Raw genomic sequence first — 12,814 nt, forward strand, 5'->3', positions numbered from 1 at the left:
TGTCTCCTGGTCTCCAGGGCTGTCTGGAAGAGATTTTGCTTACATTTCCCATGGCATCTGCCACTCTTAATGCTTTGCTTTTCTGACTGCGGGATGCCTCCCAAGAAGAAAAATCTTACAGGTTACTTCATCCAGGACTTTCCACTCCACTCCCTTTTCAGATTCCTGCTTCTTGAGAATAGAAGCTGGGAGGTGCTTTTCCCAGCTTTGACTCCATCCATCCATCCATCCATCCATCCATTCGTCCAGCAAGCACTGGGCATCAGAGACCAAGGATTTCTCCTTTTAGGTGCTTGGAGCCTAGTGAAGGAAGTGACTGTCAGTGTCATCAGACAGGGAGGGAGGGACCCGCTGAGCTTCTTTGGTCCCCAAACTTCCTCTTCTCCCTCTGTGTCAGCCCCTGGGGGCTTTAGAAGAATCCTCTGGGCTCCCAGCCAGCCAGGGAATTGGGAGGATTTTGCTTGGAGGAAGAAAATATGATGCAGGAAGTATCTTGGGGGATGGGCTTCTGGAGGCCTGAGATGTTGATCACACCCCCTCTTCCCAGAGGAGTGTGAGGTGGGTTTGAGATGCAACCAGGAGGTTTTAACAAATCAAAAGGGAGACCTGAGCTTATCACAAGTACCCATCATAATGTCATTTACAAAGTGCTGTCAAGGGATGCACACAACAAAGCTGTGAAGTACTGTTATCTTAAGTGGTAAAGCTGGGATTCCAACGCAGGCAGTCTGAGCCGAGTTTGGCCCCTTAGCTACTCAGTTCTAATATATTCTAGTGTTAAGCAGGGGTGGGCTGGCTGGAGCACTTTGGGCTGCTTCTTTCTGGGGGCCTTGTGATACTGAACAAAAGGTGGGGTTCTCAGCCCGATCTGCATAACAGTGTATAACAAACAATCTATGACACCCAGTTTTCAAAGAGAGAAAGTTTGTTGCTAAGTGCAAAGCAGATCACATGGCCTCTCAACCTAAAAATCTGTCTCTGAGTATAAGGAGTTTAGGATTTTTTATGGATTCAAACAAGGGAAGGTGGGGTAGTTAACAGAACAATAGCAAATATAAACAAGGGCTGGGTCTTGGCTAGAATAACCATCACAATAGTAAGTATAAACAGGGCTGAGAGTAGTTCAGGGAATTTCAGCAATTTCAGGTATTAACTTTTGACTATTCTATAATCTACTAAAAAGAAAAAGCATCTATATAATGATTCAGTAATCATAATCATTTGTTAATTCTTAACTCTCGGTTACACTTGGAGGGGGGTATGTATCCAGGTTAGCTTCACGCAGTTCTCTGCCCGCCCCAGTCCCACGCGTGTGCGGGGCATTCAGCAGCATTGTCTGGACGCCTCCCGTGTGCCAGGACCAGGCTTGGCACAAGCCAAGGGCTGAGTGGATACATCATTTATTGTGGCTACATCCCTGTGGCTGGGAGGAAAATGATGCAGTTGTGGGTCGTTGTTCTTTTGTTATGTGTAATTTACAGGGAGTGTGACCCTGTGTGTGGTCGTAGGTGATGCTGGGGGTAATTTTGTTAACTTCTGCAAGCCTGGCGGTCTCAGCTCTCCCGAGAGGTGGAGAACTGCTTTGCTCTGACTAACGTGGCCCTCGCACTAACCCAGCTCTAGTTCAACCCAGAGCAAGGAAGCAAGGAAGCGACCGCAAGCTCTTCATTTTTCTTTTTACAACGGGGTTGGTCTCCCTCTTGCCTTTGTGTCTCTTGCTGTCTTACTGTTCCCCTTTATTAAGATGAAAGGGTTTTTCAGATCTTTGCAGGCACAGAGGGTGTGTGTATGTGTGTGTGTGTGTGTGTGTGTGAGAGAGAGAGAGAGAGAGAGAGAGAGAGAGAGAGAGAGAGAGAGAGAGAGAGAGAGAGAGAGAGAGCGCTGTGAGCATGGTGCCTGAAGACGCGCAGAGCCTCCCCCTCCTCCCCAGCCCACTCCCCCAAGCCACACGGTTCTGGGGTGGGACAACAGCCCGAGATTTTGAGATTTCTCTGTGTGCGGTTAAGAATCCCTCGAGGCCAGGATGTGGGTGAGGAGAGGGGGGTGCAGGGAAACTGCCTTTCTGTGCCCATGGAAAAGTCCCGAGGCTCCGTCCCTCCCTGTCCCCCAGAAGCAGGCAGAGGACTCCGGCCAAACTGCCTTTCTTGAGCTGGTCTCTCTTTGTCCCCATCCAGGGATCAAAAGGAAGGTGGCTGGGGGGGCTGGCAGTTTAGCTCCATCCATCCCCAGTTCATCTCTGAAAGGGGTGCCCGGGAAAGGCTTTCTGTCCTTTGTATTTATTGGGGTTTCTGCTCCGTGTCCCCTCCCACCGCCCGCTGACCCGGCTGTCGTTTGGAGCCTCCCTCCTGCCTCACAGACAGTGGGGTTTTCCTGAGCATCTGTTGCTCCGCGGGGGGTGGGAGTGGGTAACAGACCTCAGGGTGGAGAGGGGGAAAGGTGGTGAGTTTGGGGGGCGCTGGCACCCTTGCGGCAGGGGTGGGCGTTAGTATTCCCTCTGTACCGGGTGCTTTTGTGGGTGACAAGGGGGCCACAGGGGCAGAGGAAATTCCGAGAAATACCAGCTCAAGGCAAGCCTTTACATAACTGTGGGAAAGGATTAGCCCAGCGTTCTTGTAATGTCAGGAATAGAAAGCTGAGGTGGGAATCCTGGGGGCCCAGAGAGCCCCCTCCATGCCCACTCGCTGTAGGAGATGCATCCTCCCTGGAAAGGATCTGCGTTTAGGGAAGCCTCCTTTGGAGAGCGGGTATCTCCAGCGAGCGTGGGGTGAGCTTGGAGCGGGCAGCCCTGTATTTGTTCTGAGCCAGGCGCTGTGGAGACAGAAGAACCGACAAGATCCCGCCCTTGCCCTGGGGGAGCTTCCGAACGAGGAAGGTGGTGGGATAAGAAGCATGATGGGTGCCTAGGGAGACTGTGGGGTCTGGAGCGTCTGGAGGTACAGGCCCAGTTTGCCCTCTGACTTCTCTTTCTTCCAGCCTGCGTGGCCTTGAGCAGGTCGCTCAATCTCTCACCTCCTTGAGCTGTTCACCTGTGAAATGGGGCTGATGCACACTCCCCTGGGGCAGTGGCGTGAGTTAAACAAGCTACCCAAGGATGGAGGCCCAGGGGAGCCAGCCTTTGCTGGGTCCCTGCCATGTACGGGGCACATCGAGAGAGATACCCCATCTACACAGGGCGGTGGGCACTGGCCTGTACTCAGAAAGGCTTAATAAATATGCCCGTCCCGCTCCCCTTGTTCTCTGTGCCCTTCGAGAAAGAGGGATTTGTCTCAGGAGTGGGTGAGGGAGGGATCGGGAAGGGTTCCTGGAAGCGGCGGCTGAGATGAGTAAGGTTTTGAGCAGCAGAGATGTGAGCAGTGGGGTCGTGGCGGGGAACGGCGCTGGGAACGTGGGGTTCAGGGACTTCAGTGGTCTGAAGTGACTGGGACAGGCGGGAACGGAAACGAGCTGTCCCGGAGGCAGATTGGGTCTGGGCCCTGAACGCCAGACTTAAAGCATCCGACCCACAGGTGTGGCATGGAATCAGGAAGCCACCGTCGAAGCGGGGAAGGGGGACTGGGAGGTTTAGGGGGTGCCTGGGGTCATGGGCATGAGGCCCCGTCAGTACAGAACCCCCAGGCTTTTGGCCTAGCGGACAGTGGTGCCTGGGGGACAGACGCGGGGAAGCTGGCGGGGGGGGGGGGAGCTGGTTGGGAGAGAGGATGGTGTATTGCGCTTTGAGACTGCTTTACTTTCCTAGGGCCGCTGTGACAAATTAAGTAAACTTTATAGCTTAAAACGATAGAGATGTATTCTCACAGTTCTGGAGGCGGGAAGACCAAAGTCAAGCTGGGGAGAGCCACGCTCCCTGCAGAGGCTCCAGGGGAGGGGCCTTCCCGGCCTCCTCCAGCCCTGGTGACCCCAGGCCTGATCTGTGGCAGCACCCCTGCCTCTGTTCCCTGCCTCTGCCTTCACAGGCCATCCCCCTCTGCACATCTTCTCTCTCTATCTCCAATAAGGACACCAGGCATTGCCTTTAGGGCCCACCTGGGTAGTCCAGGATGACCTGTCTCCTTCTCGTCTTTAACTACATCTGCAAAAACCCTTTTGCTGAATGAGGTCACACTTCCAGGTTCCCAGTGTTATACATGGACCTGTCTTTTCGAGGCCACCATTCAGTCCAGTGCAGGGACCTAATCTGAGGTGCCCTGGATGATAGCGAATGGGCTGGGGGCCAAGGCTCCGGGGTCTCCCAGAAGCCTGCGCTTGTCTCTGTCACGGCTTCCCCCATCTCTGGGACCTACAGGCCTTCTCACCCCTTTGCCTTTCACCACTCCCCAACCCAGCTGTGGACACTAGGACTCTGTCTGTCTGTCTGTCCCAAGACACTGCTTTTCCATGACATCCTATGGGTCAGGGCCTCTGCTGTAGGTGAGTCAGGGAGTATGGCTAGACGGACAGATGCCATGGCCTATCTGGGAGATTAATGGCTCCCCTGCCTTCTCCATCCTCCACTCTTCCAGTACATGCCCCAGGCGCTGCTGCTAGTGGAGGGTAGATACAGAAAGAGTGTGGGCCTCCTTCCGTGACTCAGTGGGTCCAGGCTGCTGGCCAGCCACAGAACCCCAGTCAGGAGAACGGGGCATCCTGGTGACTTTTTTGACAGCTGCTCCCTCTTCCATGGGTGAGCCTTGAGGAAACCAAATGCCTTGTGCAGGTGTCCGGGCACCTTTGGTGAGTCTGTGCTGGTGTGTCCAGATCAGAAAAGGCCGGCTCCGCTCCGGCTTTATACTCATCCCCTTGGCTTGTTGGGAGATCCTCCTGGACTGCCTCCCTCTGCGCTCTGTCTTCTATCCTCCTCCCCCACACCCACTGGGGTCCAGTCGACCCTTGCACCCTTGTCAGGCTGGGGTCTCCCCTGGGTTGGGGGAGGGAGTGTGGGGTTCTGGTTCTCCTGGTCCCTCAGACCACAGACCTTCTCCGCTCATACCGAGAGCTCTTTTGCATAACCATGAAGCTCTGGGGTCTCCTCCTCCTTCTCCTAGTCCTTGGAGGGGCCAAGGGCAAGGGAGAAGACCCATTTGGCATTCTCATAAAGCCCCCACCCCAGGCCTGGCGCGGAGTAAGCCCTCGATAAATGCTGGTTATGATTATTCTCCCAAGGGCAGCTGCTGTGGCCTACAGGGAGGCGCTGGGATAGAGTCGAGACTGGGTTTGGGGAGAAAGGTCAAGCCAGGTGGCATTTGGGGAAGTCCTCAATGCAGAGGAAGTAGTAGGTGGTAGTATTGCGGAGAGGAGGAGTGAGGAGTGAGGAAGGTCAGGGGTCCAAGGGGACGGGGGAGCCAGGGAGCCAGCGGCAGGAGAGAGGAGGCCGACTCCACAGCAGCATGGGAGGGGGCTGTGGACTGCAGGCCACTGGCACTCGGTGGCCCACACATATGTTCTGTTTGGGCCACATGGGTTTTTTAAAATGTTTTGAATTACCAGTCAATGTTTAAATTGGCGGGATTTTGATAAAATCCAGATTTCTGGCTTCTCTTGAAAACTAAGGTTCTTGCCATTCTGGGTGCAGAATCCAGCATGGGGCTACATGGTGGGTCTCGTCTTAGACGAGGCTCGTGCTGACCAGTTGCCCACCGTCCACCCTACTTGTCCCTGGAGGCATTTGGTTTTGACCAAGAGTGGTGGCAGAGCCCAGGAAGGTGAGCCTGGCTGGCGGCCAAGAGGAAGGCCCTGCCCAGCAGGAGACATGGAAGGTGACTAGGTGGGTGGGGGTGGTGGGGTGCAAAGATGATGCAAAAAGGAGGCACCAAGGGCCTAGCACCACACCCCTTCTACTTACTTTCTCAATTTTCTGTTACTGCTCTTCCTTCCTCTTTCCTCACTTCCCTTCTTTGCCTGCCCCTCCCTCTCCTGCCCCAGCCTGAGGCCTGCCAGGGCCCAGCCCCCACCCCCAGCATCACTAGGCTGCCCACAGATCCCCTCCCCTGTCTCCGGTTCTCATTTGGGGTGCAGGTGAAGAGAGGCTTCAGAGATGCCAGGGTGAGTGCTCCGGCCTTGCCCGAGTCAGGCCATAGTCAGGGCGGAGGCCAGGTCTGCAGGACCTTTCTCCTCTCCCATGGAGGAGCCCCATCCTGGAAGGGTGGGCATCACCCATGTGGAACCAGGGATGCATTTAAAGCCACTCTTACCAAACCACTGTGCCGTGTCTGTCTGCATCCAGGCCCTGAGTTAGGCAAAGAGGAAGGGGGTTGTGAAGACATGTCCTTCCCACAGCTGTATCTGCCCTGCCCCTCCCGCCCCAAAGTGTGGGACATCAGCCCCCACGGGAGGAAGGAGGAGGCACAGCTTCTTGACCTCGCTGGAAGTGAGCAAAGGTAGGAAGGCAGGGACTGGTAGATGCACCACCCAAGCCAAGGCCAGTGAGGTGCCTGGCCTGCAGTGGCAGGAGTTCAGAGAAGGGCAAGATGGGCCTGCGCCAAGGGGACAGGCTCCCCAGAGGGGGGCCCCTGAGCCTGCCATGAGGGCGGGCGGCACTGGACTCAGTGGGGAAGCTGATCTGACTGCAGCGTAGGGCATGGGCTCTGCCAGGGGAGAAGCACAGTACCCTGGGCATGGAAGGAGAATCTCAGCAGGGCTTTGGTCAGACTGTCCATGGGGTCCTAATCCCCAAACCAGGACTCAGGGTCAAACTAGCGCTCCTCATTGAACCTAACCCCCCTCACAGTCCTATTTCTCCAGGGTCTGGGAAGCTTGGGGGACAGCCCACCTGGCTGATTTTGGTGGTCATTGCTAACAGTGGTATCAGGGAGGTGCCACTCGGGCGGGGGGGGGGGGGGTGGCAGGGCTGACTCAGTCTCCCATCTGTCCCCTGGGGGCTTGTAGGGAGGACAGAGAGAGGGGCAAGCTCAGCTGAGGTGCTGCTCCCGTATATACAATCACACATTGCAGACCAGGGAATCTTAGAATCAATAAGGCCAGGACCTTAGAGGCCAACCTGTGAACCATCTGTAAGAGGAGGACAAAGCAAGTAACTCCCTAAGTACATGCAGAGTATTTAGCACCATACCGGGCATGGTGTAACTGCTTCATAAAAGTTGGTTCTGTGCAGGAATCCCTGCTGGATCCTCCCTGTGGGAGTCTGACACCCTCCACTGCAGCCTCCTGGGCAAGCATACGCCCTTTTTAGGCCTTTCCTCATCTGTGAAATGGGGCTGAGATTAGCACAATTCTAAATTCTGACTTTCTTGAATCTGTGACTTTATTTCCCCAAAACAGCATGTACCTAGCTGGGTGGGACTGCAAATCTCTAGGCACACAGTAGGTGCTCAACCCAAATTTAACAACCTTCTTTCATAGAGAACCCAGCGTTGGGCTGAAGTTACCCCATGGGCCTGGGCTAAAAGTGCCACCCTCTGCTACCAATTTGCCTCAATGATTCAGTTTGGTAAAGGAAACCCAGATGCCGCCCCTTTTGGCTCTGAAGATGACGCCAAGGCAGGGGCTGCGTTTGCTGCTGTAATTAGCAGAGTGGTTTGCATCAGGCAGGCTGGGCATGAGGCAAGCCCTGGGCGAGCTCCAGGATCTGGGTCCTAGTGACACTTTGAGACTCTGCCCCTCTTCTACCTGGAGGACTGCTTGGCTTGGGCAGGGGTGGCTCTCAGACCTGCATGGGCATTAGAGCCACCTGGAGGGCTTGTTAAAACACAGGTGCCAGGTGCCACACCTGGAATTTCTGATCAGTAGGCCTGGGTTTGCACCTGAGAAATTTGCATTTCTAACAAGTTCCCCAGTGAGGCTGGTGCTGCCGGTTCCGGGGGGGGCCACACTCTGAGAACCACGGTCCCGGAGGCAATAGGGGCTACTGAAAAATGGGTGCTGGTGTCCCCTGACCACAGCCAGCCAACCTTGGGTGGGGGGTGATGGGGTTGGAAGGGGCACTGTGGGAGCTGGACACGGGCTCTCACTGTTCCCACTTGGTTGTAGGAATTCTGTATGGTAGGAGTGGAGTAGATGGATGTGAGGCCAAGGGGATTGTACACTGAATCTCCCCAACAGGTGAGGACAGGGGGAGCGTATAAAGACAAGGGGAAGCCCCCAAAGAACACGAATAAGGCTCTGCCTTCCCTGCGTTTCCGTGGCCGATCGTTTCTCTGCCCCGCGGCTCGTTCTGGCTTGTGAAGGTAGGTGGTGGCTGTCTGACTCCGCACGGATTGTCACATTTTTACTGCTGAGCATCGTGTCTTACACATCTCTGTGGGCCCTGCAGATCTAGTTGGTGCTCCGTAAACATAGCATAGTGGAAAGAACTTTGGCTTTGCAGGTGGAGGCGACAGAACGGGCTTGAACCCCAGGCTGCCAACTGTACTTGCAGCTTTTTGGCTAGAAAAGCACTTAGAGTCTTTGGGCTTTGGTTAACCCATCCATGAACTGGGGATAACAGCACCTCTTAGGGGGTCCCAGTGAGTCACCAGGTACTGTGTTCAGCACATCCCAGTGAGGGCTTGATAAATGGGAGCTTGCAGTTATCTGACAGCTCTTAGTGGTATTCGTTGGATTAAGCTGTGGCAGGGGGTGCTCTAGGGATGTGCGAAGTCAGAAGGGAGGGACCCCATGGAAGGAAGGGAGACATTTGGGATCCCCCCCAAGGGTTTTTGGGCTTCTGGCCAGACCCAGTAAGGTTCTGAGTAAACCTCTGGCCCTGGCCCGCCACCTGCGGCCCTCTCTGCCTGGGGCATGCAGAGACCTCTGTCTTCCTCCACCCCCTGCTGCCCCGTGACCCTGGCCCTTTGCCAGGCTAAGTTTAGCTGTGAACTGCATGGGCCGCCACCTCTCTGTGGGCAAGGGGCGGGGGTGGAGAGAAACTCTGGAGGTTTCCTGCCTGCTTCCTGGCAGGCAGACAGACAAAGGACCACGAGGTGACCTGGGTTATTTTCAAAGCGGAGGCTACCACCTGGGGCCTCTCAGGCTTCACAGGTGGGACAGCCTGATAGGGGGTGAGATCTTCGGGCCTTGCAATTGAAAGAAAGGGGCCCTTTGGGGAGAAGTGAGTGGGTGAGTGTGTGTGTGTGTGTGTGTGTGTGTGTCGCAGCACATGCATGTCCCCATTGTTGGAGACACTCCCAGCCACCCACCCCGGGGGGTCCAGACATCCAAGCCCTGAGTCCCTCCCCTCATTCGTCTGACTCCCATGCCACCCAGGGCCATGTTCCCTATGGCTTGGTTTGGGGAGGGGACAGAGTGGAGACTTCAAATGTGGCCCCATCTAGTGGCACTGAGCGGCCACACCCCCTTCCCTCTCTCGCCCACCCCATGCTTTGTGGGGTCATTTATGGTAGTTCCTTAACCTAGCTATGTGTGAGGGTTGGGTTCATTTGTCAACTTGGCCAGGTGATAATGTCCCGTTGTCTGGTCAAGCAAGCACTGGCTTGTTACTGCAAGGACATTTTGTGGATGGTTAATAAACCAGAAGGCTGGTTTATTAAATCATCAGTCAATTGATTTGATAGCAGCTGGGATCTGATCCCTGGGAGGGACGTGATGGTGTAAGCAAGGAGGTGAGTCAGCAGGAACTGTGAGCACCTGCCTCCTGCTGGGAACTCCTGATCTCCAGGAGGATCCAAGGTTTGGAGGTTTCTCCCCCTTGGCAGGGGGCAGGGCGCCAAGGGCAGCAGTCACAGAGGAGCATTTTGTGCTTTCACAGCACTTTTGAGCATGCGTTCCTCCCGCCCCTGGGAGCTAGGCAGGGCCGGTGTGCTTGGCAGGGGCGAAAACAGCCTGTGGAGGCCCAGGGGAAAGGAGCTGATATTCGTAGGGTGCTGTGTTAAGCACCCAAGCTGTATTCTCTTGCTTAACCCCCACAGCATCCCAATGGAGGAGGGGCTATCAGCAGCCCCATTTTGCAGGTAAAACAATGGAGCCCTAGAGACGCTAAGAAGCCAAGATCCCTCAGCAAGGGGCAGAGTTGAGGATCAAACTCAGGGTGCCTGGTCTTAAAGCCCAGCTCCCCATTCCCTCACACTGTTCCCTCAGGGGGCATACGTGTGGCCCACTCCATCGGCTTCATTTGTATATTCCCAGCTACCTTTTTATAAGAAAACTTGCTTAGGCAAAAGCATTTGCCAAGCGCTTTATAGGCATGATCTCATTCAAGCCTTACAGTGTTGGTGTTATTATTCCCTTTTTACAGATGAAGAAACTGAGGTTCTATGATTTATGTTAAATGATTTGCCCAAGGTCACATACACAGTAGACGCAGGTGCTGGGGTTCTAACCCCAGCCGTCTCCTCCAGGATCCACCCCCCTAACCCTTTGCCCAGGGTCCCACATGGAGGGGTCTTTCCAGTCAGTCTGGAGTCATGAACCGGGCCTGGCCCCAGTACCAGGAAGCTGTCACGGCCTTTTGTCCTCTAGCAGGCTCGAGGATATGCTCAGGTGTCGCTCTGGAAGCTACTGGGCAGAGAAGAGGACTCTCCAGTCGTGGGGCTTGGGGATGGCACCATTACCCCTAGTCCAGTGGAAAGGGGCCACCCAGGGAGGTCAGAGCTGACTGTGCCTGAAGGTGGTTGCCCATAGTGTGGGCCCCGAAGGCCCTCAAAGCCCCAAAAGTGTCTCCTCCCTGGCTGTGCCCAGCATTTCACCCTTAGCACTCCATGCCTTCATCTTAGAATCTGATTCACGTGAACTAGCTCCTCACAGTTTTGCCTTGGGCCACCCTGGCTTTTATAACTCTTTCCACTGATGTTTCTCTAACGCAGAAACCAGGGTTGTCCTGTTTCTGCAATCATCTTAGCAAGCTGTTCCTTGGCTTGGAGAATAAAAGCTAGCTGGCTGCCTCCTATCCTTTTCCTTCAATCCATCCCCCTCCCACTCTGATTTCCTCCACTTTCTCCACTCCCCCATTTCCTCAAGTGAAAGCCTTTACAAGCCTCAGAGTTCATTCCTCATTGAGGACTGAACCTGTCTGGGGACTGAATTCTGCTGAGGCCAGACCACCCTCCCCCAGCTCCCTTCTAGTTCTTGCTGACTCCCCGCTGTGTTCTGGGTGGAGCTGTCTGAGTCACATCTGAGCAGCAGGCTTTGCCTGAGCGTGGCTCTCGGCCAACTCAGGTCACCTGCTTCCTGCCTCTCAGTGAGGACACCCTGCAAAGGTGTGCTACCTGGTGATAGTAACTGCTCTCTGGTACCGTTAAGGCAAGAATCAGAGCAGATGGTTGTCATGGGGCAGCTTCAAGGTCAGGGGCTCAAGCCAAAGGGGATGGGGCTCAGGCAAGACCCAGAAGATCCCAGCAACATGTGTTGGCACGCCCCAGGGTGGTGGGAGGAGCCCTCTGTGTTCTCTTTGTTGTCCAACAACGACCTCAGCTGATTTAGGTTTGGCCATTTGCACTCTTAGCCTGGGTCCCAGGCAGGGAGGGGGGCTGGGCAAGTGTGGGAAGGGCAAATTGTTCCTTCCCAAGGTTTCTGCCAGGGAGAGGAGAGGGTTTATTGTAAGGCTTACACTATAAAACAATGCTTCTTAGACTTTAATGTGGATCTTGTTAAAATGCAGATTCTGACTTAATGGGTCTGGGGATTCTGCATTTCTAACCAGTTCTCAGGAGATGTTGCAGCCGCTGGTCTGTGGACCACACTTTGAATAGCAGGGATTTAAAGAGTTAGCCCTTCCCCTCAAGTCTCTTGAGGCCTAAAAATCCATTTATTCTGGGTGAATAGAGCATCTCCTTTCACCATCAAGAAGTCAGATTTAAAGTTCAGATGTCTTGTGAGAGGAAAACCGATGATTCAGTTACTCGGTGGTTGCTGCAGAGATGGGCTGGGGGAAAAGTGGGAGACCAGGAGATCTGTGTCTGCATTTGAGATGGGGGCTTCCAGATCAGAAGAAGGGGTTTACAATGGGGAAGTTAAGGGCTCAAAACTGCTTTAAAACATTTCCTGTTCAATGAAAGTGTGCTGTGCGCTGTCCACTGTGCCATGCACTTTGCCCTGTGGGATACTATCACCATATCCTTTGACACAAAGGAGACTGGGGCTCAGAGAGACGAATTAACATGAGGGTCACACAGCTAATCAATGACACAGCTGGCTTTGGAAGCCAGCCCTCTTGTTCTTAACCACTAGGCATCGCAGCACTGTGGGAAGATTACATTCACTCGGGGCATTCTCTGGAGGGAGAGGGGGCGTATTTTATTCAGGAGTACTTTGGTTTCAAATGATGGAAAAACAACTCAAACAAAAAGGGGATTTATTGAGGTATATGACTAAAAGGTCCAGAAGTAATGGCTTCAAGCATAGGTGAATCCAGGGGCTCAGGCAGTATGTTCTGGAATTTGCATTCTCAGCTCTGCCTTCCTCTGTGTTGGCTTCCTTCTCAGGCTGGCTCCCATGATGGTGGCTGGAGAGACACCACCGCTGCAGGTGTGATCTTGTTCTCTCATTCCCCCAGGCAACAGGGCCAGTCTCCCTCTCCATTGGTCCTAACAAGTCCTGGCTCTGCCTTCCATTGGCCTGAATTGGGCCAGAGGCTCACCTCTGAACCAATCACTGTGGGCTGGGGTGGGGTGCAATAGGCTGATTGTCTTGGGCTGGGTTAAAGGTTCACTCCTGGAGCTGGGAGGTGGGTTCCTCGAGTGGACAAGCAATGGTTCCTGTCTTGGTTGGCCAGGGCTGCTATAACAAAGTGCTGCAGACAAGTTTGCTTAAACAACAAAAAGTTATTATCCCATGGTTCTGGAGGCTAGAAGTCCAAAATCACATGGCTCTGTGCCCCACCTCCCCCCTGGCTTCTGATGGGTGGTTGGCAATCCAGGGGGTGCCTTGGCTTGTGGCATAACTCAGT

The 12,814-nt window shown here is 54.4% G+C and overlaps 1 protein-coding gene across 3 annotated transcripts in view; it reads left to right on the forward strand.

Annotated features, from left to right (window-relative positions):
* The window catches only part of LOC119510371 (inositol 1,4,5-trisphosphate receptor interacting protein), a 33,018-nt gene that overhangs the window by 10,141 nt on the left and 10,063 nt on the right, over positions 1–12,814 (forward strand). Inside the window, exon 2 of one of the 3 annotated variants that reach the window (XM_037804652.1) lies at positions 8,035–8,159. The exons of 1 other annotated variant lie outside the window; for it this stretch is intronic. The gene's annotated coding sequence lies outside the window, so the exon portion shown is untranslated. Of the gene's footprint in view, positions 1–8,034; positions 8,160–12,350; positions 12,394–12,814 lie in introns of all 3 variants that reach the window. One more of the 3 variants, XM_037804651.1, reaches the window with a different exon arrangement.

Source organism: Choloepus didactylus, chromosome 15, assembly GCF_015220235.1.
Source record: "Choloepus didactylus isolate mChoDid1 chromosome 15, mChoDid1.pri, whole genome shotgun sequence".
Lineage (NCBI taxonomy): Eukaryota > Metazoa > Chordata > Mammalia > Pilosa > Megalonychidae > Choloepus > Choloepus didactylus.